The sequence below is a fragment of the Monodelphis domestica genome, chromosome 4 (assembly GCF_027887165.1).
Source record: "Monodelphis domestica isolate mMonDom1 chromosome 4, mMonDom1.pri, whole genome shotgun sequence".
Taxonomy (NCBI): Eukaryota; Metazoa; Chordata; class Mammalia; order Didelphimorphia; family Didelphidae; genus Monodelphis; species Monodelphis domestica.
Window position 1 is genome coordinate 380,844,309 of NC_077230.1, and position 11,171 is coordinate 380,855,479.

Genomic DNA, 11,171 nt, shown 5'->3' on the forward strand with positions numbered 1-11,171 from the left:
AACAGATGGTAGGGTTTTGGGTTCTAATCCAATCTGCTATTTGTCTACGTTTTATGGGTGAGTTCATCCCATTCCCGTTCAAAGTTATGATTGTCATTTGTGGATTCGCTGGCATTTTGATATCTTCCCCTAGTTCTGACCTTTCTTTTTTAGCTATATCCTTTTGAACCAGTGATTTACTTTAGGTCAGTCCCCCTAGTCCCCTCCCTTGGTATGCTTCCATTTCTAGCCCCTCCCTTTTTATGTTCCCTCCCCTCCCCCTCTCCTTCCCTCCCTTTTTATACTCCCTCCCCCCACCCCCTCCTTAATTTTCCTTTCTTTCTTGTCCTGTTGGGTAAGATAGAATTCAGGATCCCACTGGATCTAGATGTTCTTCCCTCTCAGATTTGATTTCACTGAGAGTAAGGTTTAAGTAATTTTATTTCACGCTCTCTTCCTCTCCTTCTCATATGAGAGTTCTTCCCCTCCCCTTCCCATGTGTATCTTTATATGGGAAAGATTATTCTATTAAGTTCCCCCCTATTTCTTGAAGTAAATCTTAGTATTATCGACGGTTCCCCCCTCCCTTTTCCTTTCTTTGCCCCCACTTTCACCAAATCTTCTTAATGTCCCAATCTTTCCCTATGCATGTTTCTTCTAACTACTCTTATGATGCATACAATTTTTGAGAGTTACACAAAACATTTCCCCCACATATTAATATATATAATTTGATGTAAATGTAGTCCTTATAGAAGAGAGTTTGAGTTAAGAGTTAAGTTAAGTTAAGATAAGATTTATCTCCTTTTCCCTTTCTTTCATATTTACCTTTTCATGTTTCTCTTGCTTTCTGTGCTTGGATATCAAAATTTCCACTAAGTTCTGGTCTTTTTCTTAGCAAATGCTTGGAAGTCTTCTAGTTTGTTGAATGCCCATACTTTCCCCTGGAAGTATATAGCGAGTTTTGCTGGGTAGTTGATTCTTGGTTGGAGACCCAGCTCTCTTTCCTTTCTAAATATCATGGTCCATGTTTTGCGGTCTCTTAGTGTGTTACCGCTAAGTTGTGTGTGATCCTTATGGGAGCCCCCCTATATCTGAAGCTCCTCTTCTTGGCTTCTTGTAGGATTTTCTCCTTTTCTTGGAAGCACTTGAATTTGGCAATTACACTCCTGGGGTTGTCTTTTGGGGATTTAGTATAGAGGGTGTTCTATGAACCCTTTCTATTTCTATTTTTCCCCCTTGCTCCAGAACGTGTGGGCAATTTTCTTCAGTAATCTCCTGTAAAATAACATCGAGGTTATTATTTATCTCTGGTTTTTCTGGGAGCCCGATAATTCGGAGGTTTTCTCTTCTTCCTCTGTTTTCCAAGTCTGTGACCTTTTCAGTGAGATATTTTATGTTTTCTTCTAATTCATTAATTTTTTGGCTTTGCTTTATTGATTCTTACTGTTTTATGATCTCACTTTCTTCAAGTTGCTTAATTCTGGTCATTAGGGACTGGTTTTGCTTTTCAGCTTTGTCTGCCCTTCTATTGGATACTTCCCGCTCTTTCTCCAATTGTGCAGTCTTATCTATCAGACTGCTGATCTCTTTCTCCCATTTTTCTTTCCAGAAGGTTTCCATCTTTTGGGTAAGCTCCAGTTTGAGATCTTACAGAGCTTGTTGATAGTTTCCATTTTGGGAGGCATGTTCTGATTTTTTTTGGATTTCCTCCTCATTCTCTTCTTTTCCTTGGGTACTCCCACCATAAAAGTTTTCAATAGTCACCTTTTTCCCTTTCTTCCTGGAGGCTTGAGTTTGGGCCATGTGAGCCATCCCTTTGGTGGTTTTATTCCACTTTCTTTTTTGGTCTGGGGTCTGGTGATGTGGGCGGGTTTTCTGTGAATTTAGGTTGCCTCAGACTAGTTCTTCCCAGCCTCCGAGGTTTCTTAGAGCGCTGGGGCCCTGATCACAGCCAAACTGCCCAGGTGTTCAGCTCTGCCCAGATAATCAGTGCGTGGTCCATCCCTGGTGTTTAGCTTCGCCCAGGTACTCAGCTCAACCACACCGAGTACAGCTCTGCAGCCCCTGTGATCAGCGCAGGATTCTCCCATGAAACCACCCTGAGATATTGTTTCCTGGCAGCCCCCCAGATACCAAGGACCCTGGAGTGCCCCCCCCCCGACAGAGACGTTCCCCACTCACTCGCTGTCCCAGTGAGCGCTCCGGTAGCTCACTCTGGTTTGGTGGGGGAGGTATGTGTGGGGGGAAGGACGTCTCAGTTCAGGTTTCTGTGCAAGCTTTTCCTCCTTCTTATTATAGTGTAGAAATGTTCAAACCCCACATACCTTTGCCTCTTTGGGGTACTGGGGAGTCCTTCTGTTCCTCCAAAGGTGATTTTTATGCTCCTTTGATGTAGTCTATTTCGTTCGGTGCTGGGGAGAGGAAGCGTGTGGCATCTAGATTGCAGCCATGTTTACCCGGAAGTCCAGAGTAGACTTTTCTTGAACAGGTAATAATATATGTGCTACTTTAGGGTTGTAAAGAAGTACTTATAGACCTTAAAGTGCTTTCTAAATGTGTTAAGACTACTGCTACTACTACTTTTATAGCACATGCACAATTTACTCTAGTAACAAAGAAGTCAATGTAGTTAGTCAAGCATAACTTTTTTCTTTTTTACATCTTTAAAAATACATTTTTATTTATTATTTAAATATTTTCCAGTTACATGTTATTTTTTAAAAAAAATCCTTACCTTCTGACTTGGAACCAATACAGAAGAGTGGTAAGGGCTAGACAATGGGGGTTAAGTGACTTGCTCAGGGTCTTACAGCTAGGAAGTATCTAAGGTCAGATTTGAACCTAGGACTTCTGATCTCTGGGTCTGACTCTCAATCCTCTGAACTACCCAACTTCCCCCTAGAGACCTTTTTGGAAAGTTGGAGTATTCCAGGGTTGTGTTGAGCCAGGTCAGATTGATTTTGGTGAGCTTATTGTTCAATGTTCAGTGGGAATATTTGCACCTCAGAAAAGGCAAAATGCTTGTAACAAAGTAGGGGTTGGTAATTGTTTCATTGTGAGGAAATTTATATTATTTAATAGTACTATTTCCATTTGAAATCTTTCCCCCCTTAGTTTCCCAGTCTGCTTTCAAACTAAGGTTATTCCCATCCCAACCCCACCTGCTTTTGTCTTTTGTGAAGATCTTAGAAGTATTAAAGGAAATGCTGATCAGCTATGATGAACTCTGACCCATTTGAAAGTACAGTAGGCCCATGTGTTGGAGGTATTGGCTCTTCCAGGTTTTGGCAAAGACACAAAGACTTTGGCACTTCTCTTGTGATGAAGTTATGAGGGAGGAGATGAAGTTTCTAAGTCCATCTCCACTTTAGAAATATCCACCAATGGGGAGTACCAGGGAAGGTTCAAGGGATGGTCAGGTCAGTCAGAAAGAGGTCACACCTCTCTTTAAAGGAGAGAATCAAGGTTAACTGGGATATTTTGGCTTAGAAGGCTAGTGAAAGATCCATTCTTTGCTAATGGGATTCCATGCTCCCCTTAAATAAACAACATTATTCTCAGGAAATGGCTTCATATTCTTTGGTTATAATCTGGAGTTGATTGTTTAGCAAGAAATTTATGGAGAAAAATGTTAATATTGTGGAATAAATTTATATGTGTGCCATGGGTGTGTGTGTGTGTGTGTGTGTGTGTGTATACACGAAAAATACATTTTTTTTCTTCTTCTGGAGGGTGGATTGTGAAGCAGGCTCCTTGCATTTAATTGACTCTAATTCTGAGACTACTCTTGTTCTAGGACTCCCTGGAGACTATTTTTAGCAGCTGAGCAGACACATTTAAAGGCTTTCCAGGATCTTGGGATGTGCCACTTCTAGGTCACTTTGCCTGAGCTCCTTCCAACTGCCTGGGCATTTTCTTCCTAAGTTATCCCTTTTCTTGGCCTTCAATTTCCTCTGAAACCTTTTGGTCCTTCTCTTTTCAGCCTTATGATCATTCTTCTTGACAGAGAAGAGGATCAAAATAGAAGCTGAGTCTTCCAGAGTTGTTTCTCTTATGTCATCTTTTGCAATATTAGTGTGAGAAAAGTGCTTTGTGCCTTCAAAACACCCTAGACAGGTGAGCTGTTTTTGTTATTCTTACAGGCAGTGATTCTAATCCTTTCTTGCTTTCCTTCTTGTCAGAACACAGGAAAGAAAACTGTTTTTGGTCTGTGTCATTTTCCCCAATTCTTATCCCATTTCTCTTTTTAGCTTCTCTGACATTGTTCTAACAGGCTGCTGTTCAAGTTTCTCATGGGGTAAGTGCCCTGACTACCATCTTTCACTGGGGTGCTTTTGAATTGTGAGAGCTCTAGTAAAGAGATTAATTCTTGATCCTCTATTTTATGTTTAATTTTCCAGTGTCATTTAATTCTGGAACCATATTCTGTCTCACTTAAAGCCTATTCTCTGAAGTTTGAGGGAAGAAGCTCATGTGGGCTAAAGTTTAGTCTCTCTTGCTAAAGGTTTAAGCTTGTCAGTTAAAGAAAAATTATGTTAATGCTTTCATAAAACATTATTTCAGCATTTCCTGCAAGGTTTGTGGGATATCCTTGATGGGCTAGGACTATGTGACCTTGTCCCATCTTTAACAATTAAGGCGGTCTTATCTAATCCCCTAGAACCAGTTAAATCTGCCCTTATCGGTAGCTTCCCAATGCAGCTAGGAGCTATAAATTTCATAAAATTATTGCTTAGAAATGGAGTCAGGGGCATCATCCCACGTGGGGTCTATGCCTATTTTATTTAAAGTAACCAATCATAATCCTTCACCTCTGGAATATTGACCAATTAAATGATTTTTGTTTTGTTTTTTGTTCTATACTTATAAAAATGTATTATAGACCTGTGTACATTCAGAAGAGCAACTTAGAACCATGCCCACAGAGTCATAAAACTGCATACTCCTTGACCCAGCAATACTACTACTAGTTCTGTATCCCAAAGAGATTAAAGATGGGGAAAGGACCTATTTGAACAAAAATATTGATAGTCATTCTTTTTGTGGTGGGAAAGAACTGGAAATTGAGGGCATGTCTATCAATTGAGGAATGACTGAACAAGTTATGTTATATGATTGTAATGGCATACTATTGTGTCTTAAAAAATGATGAACAAGATGATCATAAAAAAACCTGGAAAGACTTATATGAAGTGATACAAAATGAAGTAATCAAAACCAGGAAAATGTACACAGTAACAGTAATAAAATAAATTGATCTATAAATGATTTCACTATTTTCAGCAATGCAAGAATCCAGGATAACTCTGAGGGACTTATGATGAGAAAAGGTATCTATTGTGAATTTTAGTTTTACTCCACCTTGCTTAGTCTTTAGAAATTCTAGCAACCAGTAATATATACACCCCTACTTAAGGATTAATTGTTGAGGAGGATGGCCTATGACCACATGTGCTAGCAAGTGATAAATAAGAAACAACTGACAGACTCCCTGGGCTGTCCTAAGTCAAGCTTAAGCTACCATTGGTACATGTGAGACACAGGAAGTGATGTAAGGAATGGTCTATATGTTTTCATGTCACTTCCTCTCTCAGCTCTTGTGCTTGTTCTCTCTCTCTCTCTCTCTCTCTGAGACTTTTTTTTCCCCCGCATTGGGAGCTCGTTGTGGCATGCTTGGTGGCTTGGTGGGTTTTGGTGTTTGTGGCTCGGTGGTGAGGTGACTGATTCCTCCTTTCCTCATTTCCTTGACCTCCAACTCCTATCTGGCTTACCAGAGCAGTCCAATTCCTTTCCTCTCTCTCTTCTTTTAATATCTTCCTTCTATTGTAATTAAACCACCATATAAATCCCAAACTGACTTGAGTATTTTTTTGGGATTGAATTTTAATCCCTGGCATATAGTATAATATATTCAGTCAACAACCCTAATTTTTAACACTTACACTATTGCCATGGAAATAATGGACAGAGTCCAAATGAAGATTGACACATACCATTCTTTTTATTTTTTCCTCCATGAATGTTTCTCAATATAAGTGTTATTTGTCTTCTTTTACAACAGGATGAACATATATTGTATAATAACACATGTACAACTTATACTACCTGCTTGGGTATCTATCTTGGGGATGGATGCAAGGGAGGGAGAGGACATGGATCACAAAATGTAAACTATTATTGAACATTGAATTGAGATGTAATACTAGGACTGTAAGAATTAAATTTTAATGGTTTGACTAAAATATATGAAAATTATAAATAATAATGATGGTCACTGATTCAAAGTGACCATTATTGCTCAAAGTCTCAATGACTTTAATAGTTTTTATTTTTGCTCAAAGTCTAAATGACTTTAATAGTTTTTATTTACAAAAGAGGTAGAAAGAGTTAAAATAGAGAAATACAAAAGGGTAGAGAAGACATTAATCTATCTAACTAAATATTGCTCTGGTGCTTGACTCAGTCAGGACTTGTTGACCTTCAACTGGTATTAAACTCTCTCCAGATGACAGGAAGGGAAAGCCAGCTGTCCACTCACCCAAGTTCCCTCCAAGAAGTAGGTCAAAACAATGACTTGAGCTGAAGGTGACTCCTGAGGCTGACTTTCTTTCTTGAACCAACCTTCTTCTTGATGCTTACTTCCTTCTTGAAGGCCAACTCCTTCTTGAAGCTGACTTTCTTCTTGAAGTCAACTTTTTTAGCCCCAGAAATTCAGGGCCTTTTATAGTGGCTTCTTGTCACTTCCCCTCTTCACAAGGACCTATCATAACTTCCAAATTGCCCCACTCTGCCTGGGGGCAGTGTTTTGTGGGAACCACTTCTCAACTTCTGGCAAGGTGAATACTCATCAAAAGGTTTCACAGATTCCTGGCTGATTGAGGTGTGAATTCTCATTTCCTGGCTGATGGAGTTAAAAGGGTGGAGAGCTCCTCCACCTAGTGCTAAGTAGGGTGTTCAAGCTTTTGTTGATTCAATTCAAAAGTAGACAAAGGAGAGTTAATCCTTTCTTCACAATATATTGAGGTACAAAGTAGGGATACTAAAGTTATTGTTAACTCAAAATAGCCAAGGGAAATAAAGGATTCCCTTTCACAAGTGTAAACTTAGAATAGACAATGAGAACAAAGAATTCCCTTTTCACAGAACTTAGTACTTTGACCTGTGTTCTTCATGGTGCAGGTACTTAGCAAATGCTTTTTCTTTTTTAAACTCTTACCTGTGACATAGTGCAAGTATTATTTATTCCTTTCTTACAAGAAAAGGAAACAAAAGCTTACAGGTGAGATGTCCTGTTTCATATCCCATAATTGAAAAGTGTCCAAGTTAGGATTTGAACATAGATCCTATAGTAAAGGGGGCTTTTTTCTTTATTCTTCCCAACTACAGTCAATCATCTACATGAATGGGAGGCCTGGAGAAGCCCCACCAACAACTAATCAGAAAACCAACTCCCATTTTATCTCCTTCGATACTTTTCTTTAAACCCTTACTTTTGGTCTTAGAATTGATGCTAAGTGGCAGTTCCAAGGCAGAAGTGTGTTAAGGACTAGACAATTAGGGTTAAGAGATTTGCCCAGAGTCACACAACTAGGAAATGCCTGAGGCCAAGGACCCTCATATCTCTAGGCCTGGCTCTCTACCCATTGGGCCATTTACCTGACCCTCAAATGCTTCTTTAATAAATGTTGTAACTTGGTACTCTCCAGCTTCAGTCCCTTTTCTGCTTAAGGTAAAAAAAAAGAGGTAGAGGAAGAATATGGGGAGAGAAGGTAGAATATGTGGGAAGGAGGGAGGGAAGATATAAACATTTATATAGTGCTTACTATGTGCCAGGCACTGTGCTAAGTGGTTTACAAATATCTCATTTGATTTAGATGTTAATAATTCCTATTGTTGTAGAGCTATAGGGTAGATACAACATTTTCCTTACAATAAACTTAGAAAGTATACAATTATTCCTTTTTTAACACATAAGGAGACAGAGGCTCCCATGGTAGTCATCGATTTGCCCAGGATCACACACCTAGGGATGTGACTCCAAGCCTTCTGGAGGCAGGATAGGTGCTGAAGTATGCCCCCAGAAAGCTCATCATTGGAAAAACCTTATTCTCCTGTAAGATTGAATCAGTCTTGATACTCACACCTCCTGGGTACCCTCTGCCCTTCTGATTGGAGAGCAGAGTCACGAGTTCCCAAACCCCTGGGGCTCAGGACACACATCTGAGTTCCCATTGGTCTGCACTGCTTTGGGACTCTTATGACTTCTCTGCCAGTTCTTACCTGGAGTCAGGTGCCTTACTTCCATTTCCTTTGTGTGTTTTTTCCCCCTATTCTAATAGGGGAAATCTATTTTATTTTATTCAAAATCTATTTTAAATCCCTTGAGAATAGGTTTTTTTTTCTTTTTCATGTTTGTATCTCCAATACTTACCATTGTTCCTGGTACATAGTAGGAGAATCATATTAATTGGCTTGATAATTGGGCGATGATTCTTGGTTTTCTGAAATTCCCTGATGCTATGAGCTTTAAAATCTTTTTAATTTTTTAAAAAACTTTTATAAGACAGAATGGACTCCAAATTGCCCAAAGGAAAACTCCTCAGTTGAAAACTCATCCTACAAGATTACATCAGCTTTGGTGCTCACTTCTTTATTTTAAAAACCCTTACCTTCCGTCTTGGAGTCAATACTGTGTATTGGCTCCAAGGCAGAAGAGTGGTAAGGGCTAGGAAATGGGGGTCAAGTGACTTGCCCAGGGTCACACAGCTGGGAAGTGTCTGAGGCGTCTCTAGGGCTAGCTCTCAATCCACTGAGCTACCCAGCTGCCCCCTGGTGCTCACGTCTTACCCTCATTATCCTTTGTTCCTCTTCTTGGAGGGCTGGAGGTTGGAGTAAATATTCTTCCCATGTAAAGAGGGCTCCCAGCCAGCACTTCATTTCCCACCCAGTTGTACTTTCTGGACTAGACTCTACCATGCCCTCACCATGGATGCTTTCTTCCCCAGTCACTCCTCCCTTTTTATCTTCCTTTTGTAAGTTATCTTGCCCTTCTCCCATTAGATTATAAGCTTCTTGAGGGCAAGAGCTCCATTTTTTTTTTCATTTGTATCCAGAGAGCTTGGCACATTGTAGCTTGTAAAGAAATATTTATTGACTATGAGCTGGATCAAGTATAATTTTGAAGATTTTTGAAAACAATTTTATATAGTCTAGTCCAGATTCTATCATTAATTTGGTGTAGGTCCTTGACTGAGCTGCTTTATACCTCTGGGTGTGTTTCCTGAGCTGTAAAATGTGAGATTTGGGCCACGTAAAGTCTTAAGAAGTCCCCTTCTTGCCCTAGGATTCTTGATTTTCATTTGTGTAGTTCCCAAAGCATGACTGTGAGGAAGAATAAATGAGACCCTATATGTAATTATCTCACTTCAAAAACCTTTATTATTTACACATTGCATATTGTAGCCATAAAAGTATCTGAAATTCCATTTTGGGAGAGCAGCTGAGATTATATCCAAACCTGTGACAAAATGAGCTCTGGGAATCTGAAGCATCTCAGTCATTAGTTTGCCTTGGTTATTCAATAATTATTGATCTCATTGGGGATAGTGACCATCAATAATGATTTCCAGCATTTATGTAGTACTTTTCCAGGTCCAGAGAGCTTTTCAGGAGTCTTCTCCCTGCCCTTGGGGAGCTGGGATATTCCTCCAATGGGAAACCGAGGCTTTCCATTAAGGTGATGTGACAGTGTTTCCTGTTCTCTAATGTTCGACATCCATCCATTGCTAGTCTCTCTTGATTCCCCTCAGGTTCTTAGCAATGGGCTTGAACTCCTCTGGGCTGATGGACAGGTCCCTGTCAGTGTCCAGGGAGGAGAAAATATATTGGCCTTCTGTCCCCAAAGACTTCAGCATTTCCTCCTGGGTCAGAGTGAGAGGACAGACTATTATAACAAAGATGATAATAAATGTCACTTTTAAAGGCATTTGACATACATAACAAAAGCAAGCATTTATAGTGTTTTGTGGTTTGCAAAGCACTTTACAGATATTTCATTTGATCCCCAAAGCCACCTTGGGAGGTAGGTGCTATTATTATCCCCATTTTACAGATGTGGAAAACTAAGATCACATGTTTCCATTTGACCCTCACAGCTACAGGTTGTCAGGTGCTATGATTATGCCCATTTTACAGAAAATGAAACTGAGACTCAGAAAAGTTGCTTGACTTGCCCAGGATCGCAGAACTTCATTAAGTGTTCCAGGTAAGACCCGAGTCACTAAGGTCTTCCTGCTTCTTACTCAGATAGACAGAAAGAGACTGGGGACGAGCGGAGGGGCAGGGGGCCAGGCAGATGGAGGTGGAGAGAGGGGTGGGAGAAGGGCTGCCTTTTCAACCACGACTCAAGAGCTAGAAACCCTGGTCCCACTCCATGCCTAGTTTGCCTAGGGGACCCGAGAGGACGCTGCCCAAAGACTACATGATGGGGGGGGGGGGTTCCCATTCCCTGGGCTGGGTCTGACCCTCTGAGCCCTAGCCTGAGTCCCTCGGTAGTTCGCGTATCCCCAGGCAGTGACAGCGGCAGCGACCCCGAGAAAGGCCAGGAAAAGCGCCAGGCTCCAAAGCGAGCTGGATGGGTGGTCTTTGAGCTCTGCGGCGCTACGGCCCCGGCCGCCGGTGCCGCGCCATGGCGGCCGCTCCTGTTTAATCGGCTGGAGCCCCTACAGACACCAACTGACCCGGGGCTGGGGGGTGTGGTGGTATGTATAGAACGGAGGTGTGGCAGGAATGGAATGGAAGAGAAACCAATGGGAAGGAATGGAATGTGTGGAAGACCAAGAAGGGGAAACAGAATGGAAACAAAAGGGAGGAGGAGGGATGGAGGGGCGACAGACTGGGGAGGAGCTGGGAGGTACCAGAATGGAAAATGATGGAACGGAATAGAGACCAATGAGAAAAGGGAATGGGATAGAAAGGAGACCAATGAGGGGCATGGAATTTAGCCCAACATGGGGGTATTGAAAGGAAAGCCTGCAGGGAATGAAAAGGAGAACAGGGGGATGGGGTTGGAGAAGGGAAGAATGATTGGAATAGAACAGAGAAGGTGGGCTTATGGAGTAAAGGAGACCACCAAGGTTTGGAGGCAGAAATGAAGGAGAGGAGAGGGTTGGAGGAGGAGGGAGTTTGTA

At 41.2% G+C, this 11,171-nt stretch overlaps 1 long non-coding RNA gene across 1 annotated transcript; it reads right to left on the reverse strand.

Moving 5' to 3' along the window:
* Positions 1-9,397: 9,397 nt before the first annotated feature.
* On the reverse strand, positions 9,398-10,715 carry LOC103106708 (uncharacterized). The gene is made up of 2 exons (XR_008911520.1): positions 10,506-10,715; positions 9,398-9,902 (listed from the first exon to the last, which is right to left on the reverse strand). It is a non-coding gene; the product is annotated as an uncharacterized LOC103106708 (long non-coding RNA).
* Between the last annotated feature and the right edge of the window lie 456 nt (positions 10,716-11,171).